The sequence below is a fragment of the Salmo salar genome, chromosome ssa20, assembly GCF_905237065.1.
Source record: "Salmo salar chromosome ssa20, Ssal_v3.1, whole genome shotgun sequence".
Lineage (NCBI taxonomy): Eukaryota > Metazoa > Chordata > Actinopteri > Salmoniformes > Salmonidae > Salmo > Salmo salar.
Window position 1 is genome coordinate 51,712,743 of NC_059461.1, and position 15,904 is coordinate 51,728,646.

Below are 15,904 nucleotides of genomic sequence, written 5' to 3' on the forward strand. Positions count from 1 at the left end.
GCTTGAAGTGGCAGCAGACCCAGAATACACAGTGGAAGAATGCCACTGACACTTCCTAAACAAAAAAACAGCTGCCCTGCCAGAGGAAATACACGGTAGTGCTAAAAGGTGAATGCCAGAGTGCAAATAGATCACTTCAATGAAGAGAGGTCTGGCTCTGGGTGGAGGAGGTATGGGTGCCGCTGGGATTTGTCAGTCCCTGTGTGACTTCCTGTTCTGTCAAACTTAGTTCAGTTTACTTGATTAGTACTCTTCTGGGGGAAACGCGCAGCTTGCCATGAGGTCATAAAAGGTCAAACCAAACTAAATGATTGCAGATCAAAGCTCTAATTCATACTGTTTGTGTGAAGACAGTCTTTTCTCATAATGCTGGTGACCAGTATTGTGAATGAAACCTAATGAGACAAGACCATACTACACAGACTATGGTTCCATTGTGGGTTGATGAGCATGGTGCTCCCTGGTTTGTGTGTGTGTGTGTGTGTGTGTGTGTGTGTGTGTGTGTGTGTGTGTGTGTGTGTGTGTGTGTGTGTGTGTGTGTGTGTGTGTGTGTGTGTGTGTTAGTAACAAGCTATGTGATCCCCATGGGAGCTCAGAAGCAGAATGAGATGGTATTACCAAATGCGGGACGGGTACCCAAATTAACCATACATTACTTAATTAATGGTCAAGAAAACAAGTCCCCAACAAGCTTTCCTCTGTCCTCACAGTGTTAAAATAGGGGTGAGAAAGGGCACATTTTTTACTGCTTAAAAGAAGGCAAGAGGCCTAGCCCACCATAAAGGTTTTCTGGGAAGTGTAAAGGAATCTGAGGCAGTACTAACTCAAATTGGCATGTTTTGTTCTGTGTGTTTTTCCCATCTGTTGTTTTAAACAACACTCCAAGTCAGGAAATCCTCCAGTTTACAAGCAGCGTTCCCCCTGCCAGTGAAAATGAAATAAAAACAACCTCTGACAGGAAGGATAGCCCTCGACTCTACAGAAATGGTCTCTAAATTTGATTTAGTATATTTCAACCATTATTTTTTCACCTAAACTCAACCAACCATTTTGCTATGCCAATCCAATGTCCCTCACATTCAAAATACAAATCATCATGTATGTCACAACAGCGCTCATGGATAAAGTACCCTGGAGCTATGACTGCACTTTCCAAATACAGAAGAAGACATCCTCCTCTTCTAACCCCAAGGCTTTCTTCCTATATGATATTTCATCCACATGCACTTACATTTTCAGAGCGCTGAGTAATCGAAGGCCTGCAGATTAGGCAAAGTGCTGGTAGCAGGTGCAGACAGAGTGCAGACCACTCAGAGGCTTGTATTCCCTCTGTGATGTCTGTGTGAAAGTGCTGACAAGTGCTTGACTGACCTTCATGCCTTAAAGTAATGATGGACTGTCATTTCTCTTTGCTTATTTGAGCTGTTCTTGCCATAATATGGTCTTGGTCTTTTACCAAATAGGGCCATCTTCTGTATAGCACACCTACCTTGTCGCAACACAACTGATTGGCTCAAACGCATTAAGAAGGAAAGACATTCCACAAATTCACTTTTAACAAGGCACACCTGTTAATTAAAATGCATTCCAGGTGACTACCTCATGAAGCTGGTTGAGAGAATGCCAAGAGTGTGCAAAGCTGTCATCAAGGCAAAGGGTGGCTACTTTGAAGAATATCAAATATAAAATACATTTTGATTTCTTTAACACTTTTTTGGTTAATACATGATTCATATGTGTTATTTCATAGTTTTGATGTCTTCAATATTATTCTACAATGTAGAAAATTGTACAAATAAAGAAAAACCTTGAGTAGGTGTGTCCAAACTTTTGACTGGCACTGCATATACAAACAATATACAGTGCATTCAGAAAGTATTCAGACCCCTTGACTTTTTCCACATTTTGTTACGTTACTGCCTTATTCTAAAATTGATTTAAAAAAAAAATCCTTATCAATCTACACACAATACCCCATAATGACAAAGCAAAAACAGGATTTTTAATTTCTTTGCAAATGTATTAAAAATAAAAAACAGAAATAGCTTATTTACATAAGTGTTCAGACCCTTTGTAATGACACTCGAAATTGATCTCAGGTGCATCGATCATTGAACATCCTTGAGATGTTTCTACAACTTGATTGGAGTCTACCTGTGGTAAATTCAATTCATTGGACATGATTTGGAAAGGCACACACCTGTCTATATAAGGTCCCACAGTTGACAGTGCATGTCAAAGCAAAAACCAAGCCATGAGGTCGAAGGAATTGTCCGTAGAGCGCCGAGACATGTGTTGAGGCACAGATCTGGGGAAGGGTACCAAAAAATGTCTGCAGCATTGAAGGTCACCAAGAACACAGTGGCCTCCATCATTCTTAAATGGAAGAAGATTGGAACCACCAAAACTTCCTAGAGCTGGCCGTCAGGCCAAACTGAGCAATCGGGTAAGAAGGGCCTTGGTCAGGGAGGTGACCAAGAAACCGATGACCACTCTGACAGAGCACAGTTCCTCTGTGGAGATGGGAGAACCTTCCAGAAGGACAACCATCTCTGCAGCACTCCACCAATCAATCTCATAGCAACAACTAGGATGGGTTGCTAATATGGCTAGGATTGTGCCTTTGGCTTCTGGACAAGGAAAGAAAGTTGATATGAAAACCAATAGAACAGTAGAGAAATTCTGGTAAATGGCATGAGGAAGTCTTCATAAAATAATTGCCTCCAAGTTTCTATAGGTTTAATTTCCGTTAGGCTACTTTGAAGCAAAGTAAGTCATGCCTCATTATTTGAAGTAAAGTAAATCGTTCAGGTTTCAAACAATTATACTGCCGGTTGCTAGATCGGATCCCCGAGCTGACAAGGTAAAAATCTGTCCTTCTGCCCCTGAGCAAGGCAGTTAACCCACTGTTCCCCGGGCACCAATGATGTGGATGTCGATTAAGGCAGGCCCCCGCACCTCTCATTCAGAGGGTTTGGGTTAAATGCGGAAGACACATTTCAGTTGAATGCATTCAGTTGTACAACTGACTAGGTATCCCCCTTTCCTTTCCTCAAGCTCACGTTGTAAAATGGTGGGTGACGCGCTGATAGCCTGCCTAACGTTGACTATACACTCGAATGGCGAATGGGAGGTGTGCTTGAATTACAAGTAGCTCTTTTTAATCCTGGCCATCAAAACAGTTTCCAACACAAGATTGCATTTAGAATAGTTATTTGTTGCGCAATGTACAATGACTGGGCTTATAAAAGCACGTTTCACTCCAGTACCAGCTTTTTCAGAAGGTACTCTCGTGCTGTCTGGCAGGTGATAGGCTATTCCTCTCAAACTAGGCTCTGTATGTATGCTGTATGTCGTGTGCGTGTGATGAATAAGATACATGACGACTAACTAAAATACAATTTAGTGGCCAATTTAATGACACTAAATTATGCAAATGGACCTATAAACCGATAAGCATGACCGGTCAAATGTATTTTCGGGCCGATTAACAGTTAACCATTAACATCCCTAATCCCAATGTTAATTGAATCAATTCAGCATGAATTACTTTTCTAAACTGAGCGAGCTGAAATGGAACTGACCCCTACCAAGGTGCTAAACCTGGGATGTCAGAAACAGCAGCAAAGATCATCAAGACTGAAAACAAAGTGAAACCTTTTAACTTCTCTAATATGAAAAATCAGACTTAAAAATGTCAAATATGGCATGGTATTGGTCACAGCTGCCATAAAGGAAAAATGCACCTCAACCAGATGGGCATAAGGAGGCTAGTCCTTTGATATTTGAATAAAGACATATTTGCTTGGTTGCCTTACCAATATAACACAAATAAGTGCAGGAGACGTGAATAGATGGATTGTTGCAATGCAAATTTCAGTTAGCTTTATGAGGGAACAGCAAATATAGGGACATGAGCTCATAGTTAGGATGCCAAGTAGGCATGTGGATTAAAAGGTTTCAATGCATCATCATTAAACTGAAAATCCAACTTATTCCACAAGAGAGCTAAAAACATGTCAAAAGCCTTTTCATGGCATATTCTCAGTGAAACGTCTACCTCAGTGACTTGCACAGCAAATTAGAGACTACAGTCCAATGACAACACCTTAGCAGGCAATCCAGCTCTACCTGGAAAACAGTATCCAATTAGACCAAGCTGTCGTTGGGCCGGCTGAGGCTCCCCGCTCGTTATTGGGCGATAACCACTTCCCTGTCAGGGGGAAGTGGTTGGGCCGGCTGAGGCTACCATTTCCTGGTTGCTAAAATTGTAATAGTTCGCTTAATTTCAGTTCATGTGACTAAACAAGCAAGTATAGTGTATAGTAGAATCATTGTACCATCTAAACCGCTGTGAAATATATTTTCCATAACTACAAATATTGGTGTACAAAATCTGGTGTACAAAACCTAAAGTAAAAAACGCAAAAAATAAACTTAAGAACGGGAAACCTAGAAATAGCGCACATAGAAAATATCTACCACTTCTTAGTCTTGCTTTCAACGAGAATGACAGATCTATAAAACACATTTCTATGTGAAATTGGTTGGGTCGCCCAAAAAGTTACATATTGCAGCTTTAAGTGTCCATGCTTATCACACGTCCCCTGTGTGAGACTGTGAGCAATTACGTGGCGCTAGCTCGGCTAGATTAAACGTGTGAGCGCTTCCCCCTTCAGTGACCCTAGATACTGAGGACCCAGCCCCAGAGAGACAGGCACGCAAGCTGGCATGCAGAGGCAGGAGGACTAGCTACTGAACCCTCATGAGTGGTTGACCTGGAAGAGATCATCGACCAGCCATTGTGTGTGGACATGATTTAATATGATGCCATGAAAATGCAGTCAAACCCTCCATAGCTCCCATTCAGTGGGTCCAGTACACTACAGTAGGTACGGTGGTGTCAGCATGCAACCCAATACACATTGAGTGTATAAGAAGGGTACTGTACTTTAAAGGGATAGCATTTTTACAAATGTAGATATTTGTTTGCAATCTATGGACAAGGAGTGACTGCAACATTAATCCCACAATGCTCATGTTGCTAATTGATTTCAGTGTGGATTGCAGTCATTCATGTGTCCATAGACCACTTTCAAGTTAAGGAAACAAATAAAAAAAATTGCAAAACTGCTGATCTATCCTTGTGGTTTGAAAGGCTGCACTCGATTAAACAAGGTAAACGAGGTAAAGGAGGTATTTTGGAGAGGTATTTTGGAGAGTATTAGTGGCATGTATTCATGTATTCCCAGGGAAGCCAGGCTTTCCCACAAAATTGACCAAGATAAAAGAAAAAACATAATTGATTGTTCGTCTCTCTGTGTTTCAAAATTGTCCTTCAATTCGCAAGATGCTGAATTTATCCCACTGGAGAAAGCATCCGAGTGAGCGAAACAGTGCCCCTTTGTCTCTCTATGTGTATCTATTTGATGCTGTCTGGTCAAAAAGAGTATGATATTGTTGCCGCCCGTAGCATTGAATGCAAGGGAAGCCAGCGAGCATTTGGCCTCTCTTGATAAGAAAATTATACAATAACAGCCAATCAGCATTCAGCTAAATAGAGTGAGCTCAACTGTGAATGGTCCTGGCGCTGTCACGTCTTGACCAGTGAAAAGGGTAATTTTGCCACAGAAGAATGGTCAGGGCGTGGCAGGGGGGTTGTTTTGTGTGTTTTGGGGTTGGTTTGTTTCTAGGGGAATTGGTTCTAGTTTTCTGTTTCTATGTTTCATTTTCCATGTGTGGCCGAGTATGGTTTCCAATCAGAGGCAGGTGTCTTTCGTTGTCTCTGATTGGAAGCCATACTTAGGCAGTCTGTTTTCCTTTGGGTTTTGGGTTTGGGGGGGGGCACACTCCCCGTGTGCCCCCCCCCAAATGTTTTTTTGGGGCTGCCTCTCGTGCCTGTTGCGCTCCCTCTCTTCACACCAGCGCCTCTCAAACTAGAATTCTGGGCCATCTCCTCGTGCTTACGGCAGGCAGCGCAGTACTGGTCAGGCACCGTGTTATGCGGTAAAGCGCACGGTGTCCCCAGTACGCATTCATAGCCCGGTGCGCTATAGGCCAGCCCCCCGCAAGTGCCATGTGAGTGCAGGCATCGAGCCAGGACGGGTTGTGCCAGGTCAGTGCGCCTTTTCGGGCCAGGGTATCCTGCACCGGCTCTGCGCACTGTGTCTCCAGGGCGCTGGGAGGGTCCAGTTCGCCCAATGCCTGCTCTCCGCCCGTGCCGGGCCAAAGTGGGCATTCAGCCTGGAGTAAGCATGTCGAGCGTACATACCAGAACTCCAGTGCTCCCCCACAGCCCGGTTTATCCTGTGCCTCCTCCTCGGTCCAGGCCTCCAGTGGGTCTCCCCATCCTGGTCCGTCCTGTGCCTCCTCCTAGGGCCAGGCCACCAGTGGGTCTCCCCATCCTGGTCCGTCCTGTGCCTCCTCCTAGGTCCAGGCCACCAGTGGGTCTCCCCATCCTGGTCCGTCCTGTGCCTCCTCCTAGGACCAGGCCACCAGTGGGTCTCCCCATCCTGGTCCGTCCTGTGCCACCTCCCAGGACTAGGCCTCCAGTGGGTCTCGTCTGCCCGGAGCTGCCCGCTTGTCAGGAGCTGCCAGAGTGGCCCGCTTGTCAGGAGCTGCCAGAGTGGCCCGCCTGCCCGGATCAGCCAGAGTGGCCCGCCTGCCTGGATCAGCCAGAGTGGCCCGCCTGCCCGGATCAGCCAGAGTGGCCCGCCTGCCCGGAGCAGCCATCGTCGTCCGCCAGCCGGGCGCAACAAGGGTCGCCCGCCAGCCGGGCGAAGTCAGGGTCGCCCACCAGACCTTCGGCGAGGCCAGGTGCGCCACCTAAGAGGGCGACGCCAAGGGTGGGGCAGAGGCCACGTCCCGCACCTGAGCCGCCGCCGTAAGAAGGCCCACCCAGACCCTCCCCTTCAGTGTCAGGTTTTGCGGCCGGAGTCCGCACCTTGGGGGGGGTTGGGTGGGTTCTATGTTCCTTTTTCTATGTTTTTGTATTTCTTTGTTTTGGGCCATGTGTAGCTCCCAATCAAGCACAGCTGAAGCTCGTTGTTGCTGATTGGGAGTCACACATAAGGACCATGTTTTTCCTTTGGGTTTTGTGGGTAATTGTTTCTGTTAGTGTTTGCACCTGACAGGACTGTTGGCTGTCGGTTTTTTCTTGTTTTGTTTGCATAGTGTTCTTTAATAATTAAAAATGATGAACACTAAATAACTCCGCTGCGTTTTGGTCCACTCTCTCTTCAGACAGCCCTTACACACTGCGATTGCATAAAGGAGTTCTGTATCTATAATTCTTTAAATAATTGTTATGTTTTTTGTAAACGTTTTTCGTGAGTAATTTAGTAAATTCACCGGAAGTTTGCGGTGGGTATGCTAGTTCTGAACATCACATGCTAATGTAAAAAGCTGTTTTTTGATATAAATATGAACTTGATTGAACAAAACATGCATGTACTGTATAACATAATGTCCTAGGAGTGTCATCTGATGAAAATCATCAAAGGTTAGTGCTGCATTTAGCTGTGGTTTTGGTTTTTGTGACATATATGTTTGCTTTGAAAATGGCTGTGTGATTTATTTTTGGCAGGGTACTCTCCTGACATAATCTAATGTTTTGCTTTCGCTGTAAAGCCTTTTTGAAATCGGACAATGTGGTTAGATTAACGAGAGTCTTGTCTTTAAAATGGTGTAAAATAGTCATATGTTTGAGAAATTGAAGTTATAGCATTTTTAAGGTATTTGTATTTCGCGCCACGCTCTACCATTGGATATTGGTGAGGCGTTCCGCTAGCGGAACGTCTGTTCACTACGACTCTTGTGACAGAACCACCTACCATAAGAAGACCAAGCAGTGTGGGAGGAGGTACGTTCGAGTCATGGACCTGGGAGGAAATCCTGGATGGGGCAGGACCGAGGACAAGGCCGGGAGAGTATCGCCGCCCGCCGGAGGAGATAGAGGCAGCGAAGGCGGAATGGTGTTACTGGGAGGAATGGCTGGAACGGCAAGAGATGGCTGAGAGGCATACGGGTAGTTTGGCTAGGTCAGGGGGAGCCCTGACCTAACTTCCCGGGCATACAGGAGAGAGCCGTGGAGCAAACCGAAGCCAGTAAAGGAGTCAAGCGCTGAGTTTGACCCGAGATTCCGGGAAATGGTACTGGCGGAAAGGGCACTGCGGAGCGGGCGTGCAGAGGGGCGAGAAATGCATTACGGAGTGATGCGCACTATCTCGCCCATCTGCACGCACAGTCCGGTGTGGTCGGTACAGGCTCCTCAGCGTTGCCGTGCGAGAGTTGGCCGGCAGCCAGGGAGAAGTGCGCCGGCACAACGGATCTGGTCTCCAGTGCGTCTCCTCGGCCCAGTTTATCCTGCGCCTGCTCTATGCACGGCAGCCCTCATTCCCCAGCACAGCCCAGTTCGCCCTGTGCCAGCGCTCCGCCCGTGCCGGGCTACAGTGACCATCCAGCCAGGACGGAGTGTGCCAGCCCTGAGCTCCAGACCTCCGGTGCGCCTCCCAGTGTGCCCTGTGCCTGCTCTGCGCACCCAGTCTCCTTTGCGTCTCCCCAGTCTGGTGAGACCGGCTCCAGCTCCCCATAGGAAGCCTCCAGTAATGATCAACGGTACGAAGCCTCCAGTGATAATCCATGGCATGAAGCCTCCAGTGATGATCCATGGCCCGGAGCCTGTAGGGTTAATCCATGGCACAAAGCCTCCAGTGATGATCCATGGCCCGGAGCCTGTAGGGATGATCCATGGCATGAAGCCTCCAGTGATGATCCATGGCCCGGAGCCTGTAGGGATGATCCATGGCACGAAGCCTCCAGTGATAACCCATGGCCCGGAGCCTCCAGTGATGATCCATGGCGCGGAACCAGTAGTGATGATCCATGGCACGGAACCTACGGCGACGCTCCTCAGCCCGGGGCCTCCAGCAATGCCTCTCAGCCCGGGGCCTCCAGCGACGCCTCTCAGCCGGGGGCCTCCAGCGACGGTCTGCAGCCCAGAGCCTCCAGCGGTGGTCGGCAGCGCAGAATGGGGGCTACGCCCAGAGCCAGAGCCACCTCCGTAGCTGGAGGATTGGCGGAAGGGTTGAGTGTAGCACAGGAACCGTCGTAGACGGTGGCCACCCTCCCTTGAGGAGCACTCAACACGCTGCGCCTTGGTCTGTTCACTACGACTCTTGTGACAGGCGCACCCAAAAAAAGTGTCATGGGTAGCCAACTTGGATTTGGCTTCACACCAATAACATCACATCAAAAGCCAAACATTGCTGACAAAAAAATTACTTGAATTGTAGCATCTCATTGTGTTGTTGAATTCCGGTAGCTAGCTAGCTAGCTTTAGCCATGGATAGAGATAGAGATTTGGACTTGTGGTTTTACTTAATTCTCCGTACTGGTCAATGATTATAACGGCGATTCTGATCCAACCATAAATTCATACATTGTGCCCCTGGCCTGAAAGAATGGAAGTTCAATATGTAGCTAGATGTAGTAGGCTAATGTTAACTAGCTGGCTCATCGTTGCCCATGATTGGAAGTTAGGCTAGCGAGCAAGCATTTTGGGCAGGTAGCCAAGGACAATAAAAACTAAAAACGTATGTACTGTGTGACATAGTCATAGATCGTTTTGGCAACATGAAAGAGAGGAGGATGGCATTCCGTTTCTCTACAAGTAGGGTGAGTCAACATGTTTTTTCTACTTACGCACACACACAGAAATCCATACCATGGACAGTCACATGATATTTAGCTTACGTTGATTGGACTAAATTGTTTTGGAATCTTTTAGTTGTCCCTATATTAGGCTAAGCATAGGTGATTTGATGATGTTGAAATTGAAATGGTGCTGAAATAGTGGCGGAAGCTCCTGATTTCTTTGCGACTTATGGTAACGCTTGTGTTCTACATCAATAGTTGTTTAGTACTGCGAAAATGGCGGAAACATTAACTTGATCGACCAAGCTGTAGGTCCAGCCTGGTCTCATAGACTAGACGTAACATAGTAAATGTAAATCCGAGATACTCAAATTAGAATGATATGTTACATTTGGTATGGTTACATAAGACAGATGGTTACTTAAGGTAAAAACAAATGTAGGGTGGTTGGTCGGGGTGGATGGGTGGGGATATATTGCGAACGTCTAGCAAACCAAATGTTGTGAGTTCTGTTGTGAGTTCAAATCTCATCACGGACAATTTTAGCTAATTAGCAACTTTTCAATGACTTACTACTTTTAAGATACTTTGCAACTACTTAGCATCATAGCTAACCCTTCCCCTAACCCTAACCTTAAACATTTAACCTAACTCCTAAACTTAACCCTAACCCCTAGCATAGCTAACGTTAGCCAGCTAGCTAAGTCTAGGCACCTAGATAGAAATTGTCACATATCATATGTTTTGCAAATTTGTAACATATACAGTCGTGGCCAAAAGTTTTGAGAATGACACAGATATTAATTTTCACGAAGTTTGCTTCGTGTCTTTAGATATTTTTGTCAGATGTTACTATGGAATACTGAAGTATAATTACAAGCATTTCCTACGTGTCAAAGGCTTTTATTGACAATCACATGAAGTTGAGGCAAAGAGTCAATATTTGCAGTGTTGACCCTTCTTTTTCAAGACTTCTGCAATCTGCTCTGGCATGCTGTCAATTAACTTCTGGGACACATCCTGACTGATGGCAGCCCATTCTTGCATAATCAATGCTTGGAGTTTGTCAGAATTTGTGGGTTTTTGTTTGTCCACCCGCCTCTTGAGGATTGACCACAAGTTCTCAATGGGATTAAGGTCTGGGGATTTTCCTGGCCATGGACCCAAAATATAAATGTTTTGTTCCCCGAGCCACTTAGTTATCACTTTTGCCTTATGGCAAGGTGCTCCATCATGCTGGAAAAGGCATTGTTCGTCACCAAACTGTTCCTGGATGGTTGTGAGAAGTTGCTCTCGGAGGATGTGTTGGTACCATTCTTTATTCATGGCTGTGTTCTTAGGCAAAACTGTGAGTGAGCCCACTCCCTTGGCTGAGAAGCAACCCCACACATGAATGGTCTGAGGATGTTTTACTGTTGGCATGACACAGGACTGATGGTAGCACTCTCCTTGTCTTCTCCGGACAAGCTTTTTTCCGGATGCCCCAAACAATCACAAAGGTTATTCATCAGAGAAAATTACTTTACCCCACTCCTCAGCAGTCCAATCCCTGTACCTTTTGCAGAATAACAGTCTGTCCCTGATGTTTTTCCTGGAGAGAAGTGGCTTCTTTGCTGCCCTTTTTGACACCAGGCCATCCTCCAAAAGTCTTCGCCTCACTGTGCGTGCAGATGCACTCACACCTGCCTGCTGCCATTCCTGAGCAAGCTCTGTACTGGTGGTGCCTCAATCCCGCAGCTGAATCAACTTTAGGAGACGGTCCTGGCGCTTGCTTCTCTTTCTTGGGCACCCTGAAGCCTTCTTCACAACAATTGAACCGCTCTCCTTGAAGTTCTTGATGATCCGATAAATGGTTGATTTAGGTGCAATCTTACAGGCAGCAATATCCTTGCCTGTGAAGCCCTTTTTGTGCAAAGCAATGATGATGGCACATGTTTTCTTGCAGGTAACCATGATTGACAGAGGAAGAACAATGATTCCAAGCACCACCCTCCTTTTGAAGCTTCCAGTCTGTCATTCGAACTCAATCAGCATGACAGAGTGATCTCCAGCCTTGTCCTCGTCAACACTCACACCTGTGTTAAGGAGAGAATCACTGACATGATGTCAGCTGGTCCTTTTGTGGCAGGGCTGAAATGCAGTGGAAATGTTTTTGGGGGATTCAGTTCATTTGCATGGCAAAGAGGGACTTTGCAATTAATTGCAATTCATCTGATCTCTCTTCATAACATTCTGGAGTATATGCAAATTGCCATCATACAAACTGAGGTAGCAGACATTGTGAAAATTAATAATGGTGTCATTCTCAAAACTTTTGGCCACGACTGTAGTTTGGTTTTGCACATTTGTAACATATTGTACATGTAACAAATTCGTAACATATATTATGAATTGGCATTCGTAACATATCATGTGAAATGGGTGATGGACATCCACAAATTAATACATACCATATGAAATGAAACAAACCATACTAAATCTATTATCACAGATTTACGTACAGAATAATACAAAATGCTCTGAGACCAGGTTGCAGCCAGCTTCATGTAAAAGTATGCTTTGTGGACACCACCAGACACATGTTGCTCTCCGGTTTTGTGATGAAACAAAGGTGTGGTTGAATTTATTCTGACACTGTGTCTTCTTATTGTCTCTGCCTTGGGCCTGTATATCAAGGTGGCAACTTGCAAGGCTTATGAACTAACAGGTTCTAGAGCAAACAATACAATTATCACAACACATAGGTTGTAATATGGCTTTTTTCTGCCTTGGCTTACCCACTGATTTTACACACACACCACTACTGGAGAGTAAACACATCTACAGGTCTAGAATGTTTTAAGAAATGGCTTACAAAAGCAAGGGAAGTGAGCAGTCTCAGTTAATTGCAGCGGTTTGGCAAGAAAACGCTGTCTAAAAAACAGGGTAAATAATTCCAGAGCTTTTAGCAAACCACATTGTCATATGTGAGTCTTAAAGGTCAGCAGCTCAAACAGTTAAAGGGTGATCGTTCCTACTGGTTCAGAAATGGGGATTAGTTGAATACAAAACAGATAGTCTTTAAAGGGTGAGATTATGCTGTAAATACTACAACCATTAATGCAGCCAATGAGGAGAATTCTGAAGGAGGAACAGACGTTACATTGTGCTGAACGTTTACAGAAAAGACCCCCAATGTGCATTGAATTGACTACATTAATACTCAATGGAATAGTATTTCTTAAAGCAGGAGAGCAATTAAATTAACTGCTTTGCTACTGTTAAATAAGTGGGCGCGGTAGAGATAGTAAAACCTTTAATCATATGAAGTTACTATAAATGCTGCCACTATAGCAGTTTAATTTTCACATTTCACTAGACCCATCAACAATTGTAAATGTTATCTTATCAGGAATTCACACTATTACGTACGTTACTTTCGATAGGTCTACTCTAAATAGATTAGATAGATAGATAGATAGATAGATAGATAGATAGATAGATAGATAGATAGATAGATAGATAGATAGATAGATAGATAGATAGATAGATAGATAGATAGATAGATAGATAGATAGATAGATAGATAGATAGATAGATAGATAGAAAACAGAGAGCTTAATAAAAAAGGCAATGATAAATGTAGTTATGGTACAAAACATACGCCTAAAATAAATGCCCATCCTTTGTCAAGCAGGTGATAACAGGCGCGCGCACTTCTGAAGTCTAAATTGGCATTTATAGTTTACGTGAAATACAAGGTGAAACACTTACATTCGCGATATTGTCCATAGTACAACTGATTCGTTGAGTAAACTGTGTAATCCTCACTCCTCTGCGTACGGCGCTGTGTCGAGATTCTCCTTTGCTCACCTCGTGTGGACGGCGCCACTGGGACAGTGCACTCAAGGTACGCGTCTGCAATCGCCACACTGTAGTCTCTATCTGGCAGAATGCTTCATATTTGCCATCATATGCTTATCATCGGACATTACATTTCTTTAACTTCTGTGGAAAACCCCAAAAAGTTATTGATAGCGAGAATGGAGAGTGAAGAGAGAGAGAGCGCGAGAAAGAGTGCGTGCGTATATGAAAGAGCGAGCGTGCGTTCGTGTGTGTGTGTGTGTGTGAGAGAGAGAGAGAGAGAGAGAGAGAGAGAGAGAGAGAGAGAGAGAGAGAGAGAGAGAGATTGCTGCCATGAAACCTGTTAAAATCATGGCCCCTCTGTCTGTACATCACACTTAAAGGCCCCCATCCTAGCAGTGGTGGTGAGAAATTACACTCATGTGATTTTTTTTAGAGAGCTGGAAAAACCTTTCAGCTTTTATTTCTAACACTATAAAGTGTTTGGGTTGATTTTAAGACTCGATATGGCAAAACATATTGCCATTGATGGTTTCAGTTCTTAAGTTCCCTGAACAAAATCCTCAAATAAACAGAGAAAAAAACAACTAAACATGGATATACATCAGCGGTTACCATCACAGCCAAGATAGGGTTTCAGGGTGGATCACAGGGCATAGTTTTAAATGAAAACAGTACTTCACATTCTTGACATATTCATAATATTGGAATATTTACAGGTTCACTTCAACAGGGGGATACTTAAAATTAGCTGTTATCCCAACACTTATGTAATGAGGTGGGGTGGGGTGGGGGGGGGGTGGGGGGAGTGATTAAATTGCTGCCATGAACAAGACATAAATTCTTGTAAAGTGATGGTCAACATGAAAAGAGGTATCCAATGTGAAATGAAACATGTTGAAATCACGGCCCCTCTTTCCGTACATCACACTAAAAGGCTTCTATCCTAGCAACAACATTCATTACAGTCCATTAAAAGAGCCATCTTCCTCATTTTACGGTGCATAGCACCATTTCAGAGAAATTCATCATGTGTTACACCAGATGAACTCAAGAGAGAAAGAGAGAGAGAGAGAGAGAGAGAGAGAGAGAGAGAGCGGGAGAGAGAGAGAGAGCGGGAGGTGTGTACCCCATGCTGCCCTGCCAACCCACTACTGTGGCAAATGGAATGTGTCAAATGCACAGCACAAACAGCTCTGATAAAACCAAACCTCCAAAGAGACACAGAGATAGATAGCCAGGGCCCAGAGAATTAGAATGAAGTGACAGATAAAGGCAAGGGGTTTGTCAAATGCAGTTCTGGTGTCATAGTAACCTACCTACAATAGCCTATGGAGCAATGCATTGTAGCCTATACAGATTTCCACGTCAGATCAGATGCTTGTTTGCTAGATGCAAGTTTTTCCACCATAAAAAATATATACTGCTCAAAAAATAAAGGGAACACTTAAACAACACATCCTAGATCTGAATGAAAGAAATAATCTTATTAAATACTTTTTTCTTTACATAGTTGAATGTGCTGAGAACAAAATCACACAAAAATAATCAATGGAAATCCAATTTATCAACCCATGGAGGTCTGGATTTGGAGTCACACTCAAAATTAAAGTGGAAAACCACACTACAGGCTGATCCAACTTTGATGTAATGTCCTTAAAACAAGTCAAAATGAGGCTCAGTAGTGTGTGTGGCCTCCACGTGCCTGTATGACCTCCCTACAACGCCTGGGCATGCTCCTGATGAGGTGGCGGATGGTCTCCTGAGGGATCTCCTCCCAGACCTGGACTAAAGCATCCGCCAACTCCTGGATAGTCTGTGGTGCAACGTGGCGTTGGTGGATGGAGCGAGACATGATGTCCCAGATGTGCTCAATTGGATTCAGGTCTGGGGAACGGGCGGCCCAGTCCATAGCATCAATGCCTTCCTCTTGCAGGAACTGCTGACACACTCCTGCCACATGAGGTCTAGCATTGTCTTGCATTAGGAGGAACCCAGGGCCAACCGCACCAGCATATGGTCTCACAAGGGGTCTGAGGATCTCATTTCGGTACCTAATGGCAGTCAGGCTACCTCTGGCGAGCACATGGAGGGCTGTGCGGCCCCCCAAAGAAATGCCACCCCACACCATGACTGACCCACCGCCAAACCGGTCATGCTGGAGGATGTTGCAGGCAGCAGAACGTTCTCCACGGCGTCTCTAGACTCTGTCACGTCTGTCACGTGTGCTCAGTGTGAACCTGCTTTCATCTGTGAAGAGCACAGGGCGCCAGTGGCGAATTTGCCAATCTTTGTGTTCTCTGGCAAATGCCAAACGTCCTGCACGGTGTTGGGCTGTAAGCACAACCCCCACCTGTGGACGTCGGGCCCTCATACCACCCTCATGGAGTCTGTTTCTGACCGTTTG

The 15,904-nt window shown here is 45.1% G+C and overlaps 1 protein-coding gene across 1 annotated transcript in view; it reads right to left on the reverse strand.

Moving 5' to 3' along the window:
• The window catches only part of LOC106580749 (G-protein coupled receptor 4), a 51,445-nt gene extending 37,692 nt beyond the window's left edge, over nt 1–13,753 (reverse strand). The window contains exon 1 of the mRNA XM_014162115.2: nt 13,408–13,753. The gene's annotated coding sequence lies outside the window, so the exon portion shown is untranslated. The remainder of the gene's footprint in view (nt 1–13,407) is intronic.
• Between the last annotated feature and the right edge of the window lie 2,151 nt (nt 13,754–15,904).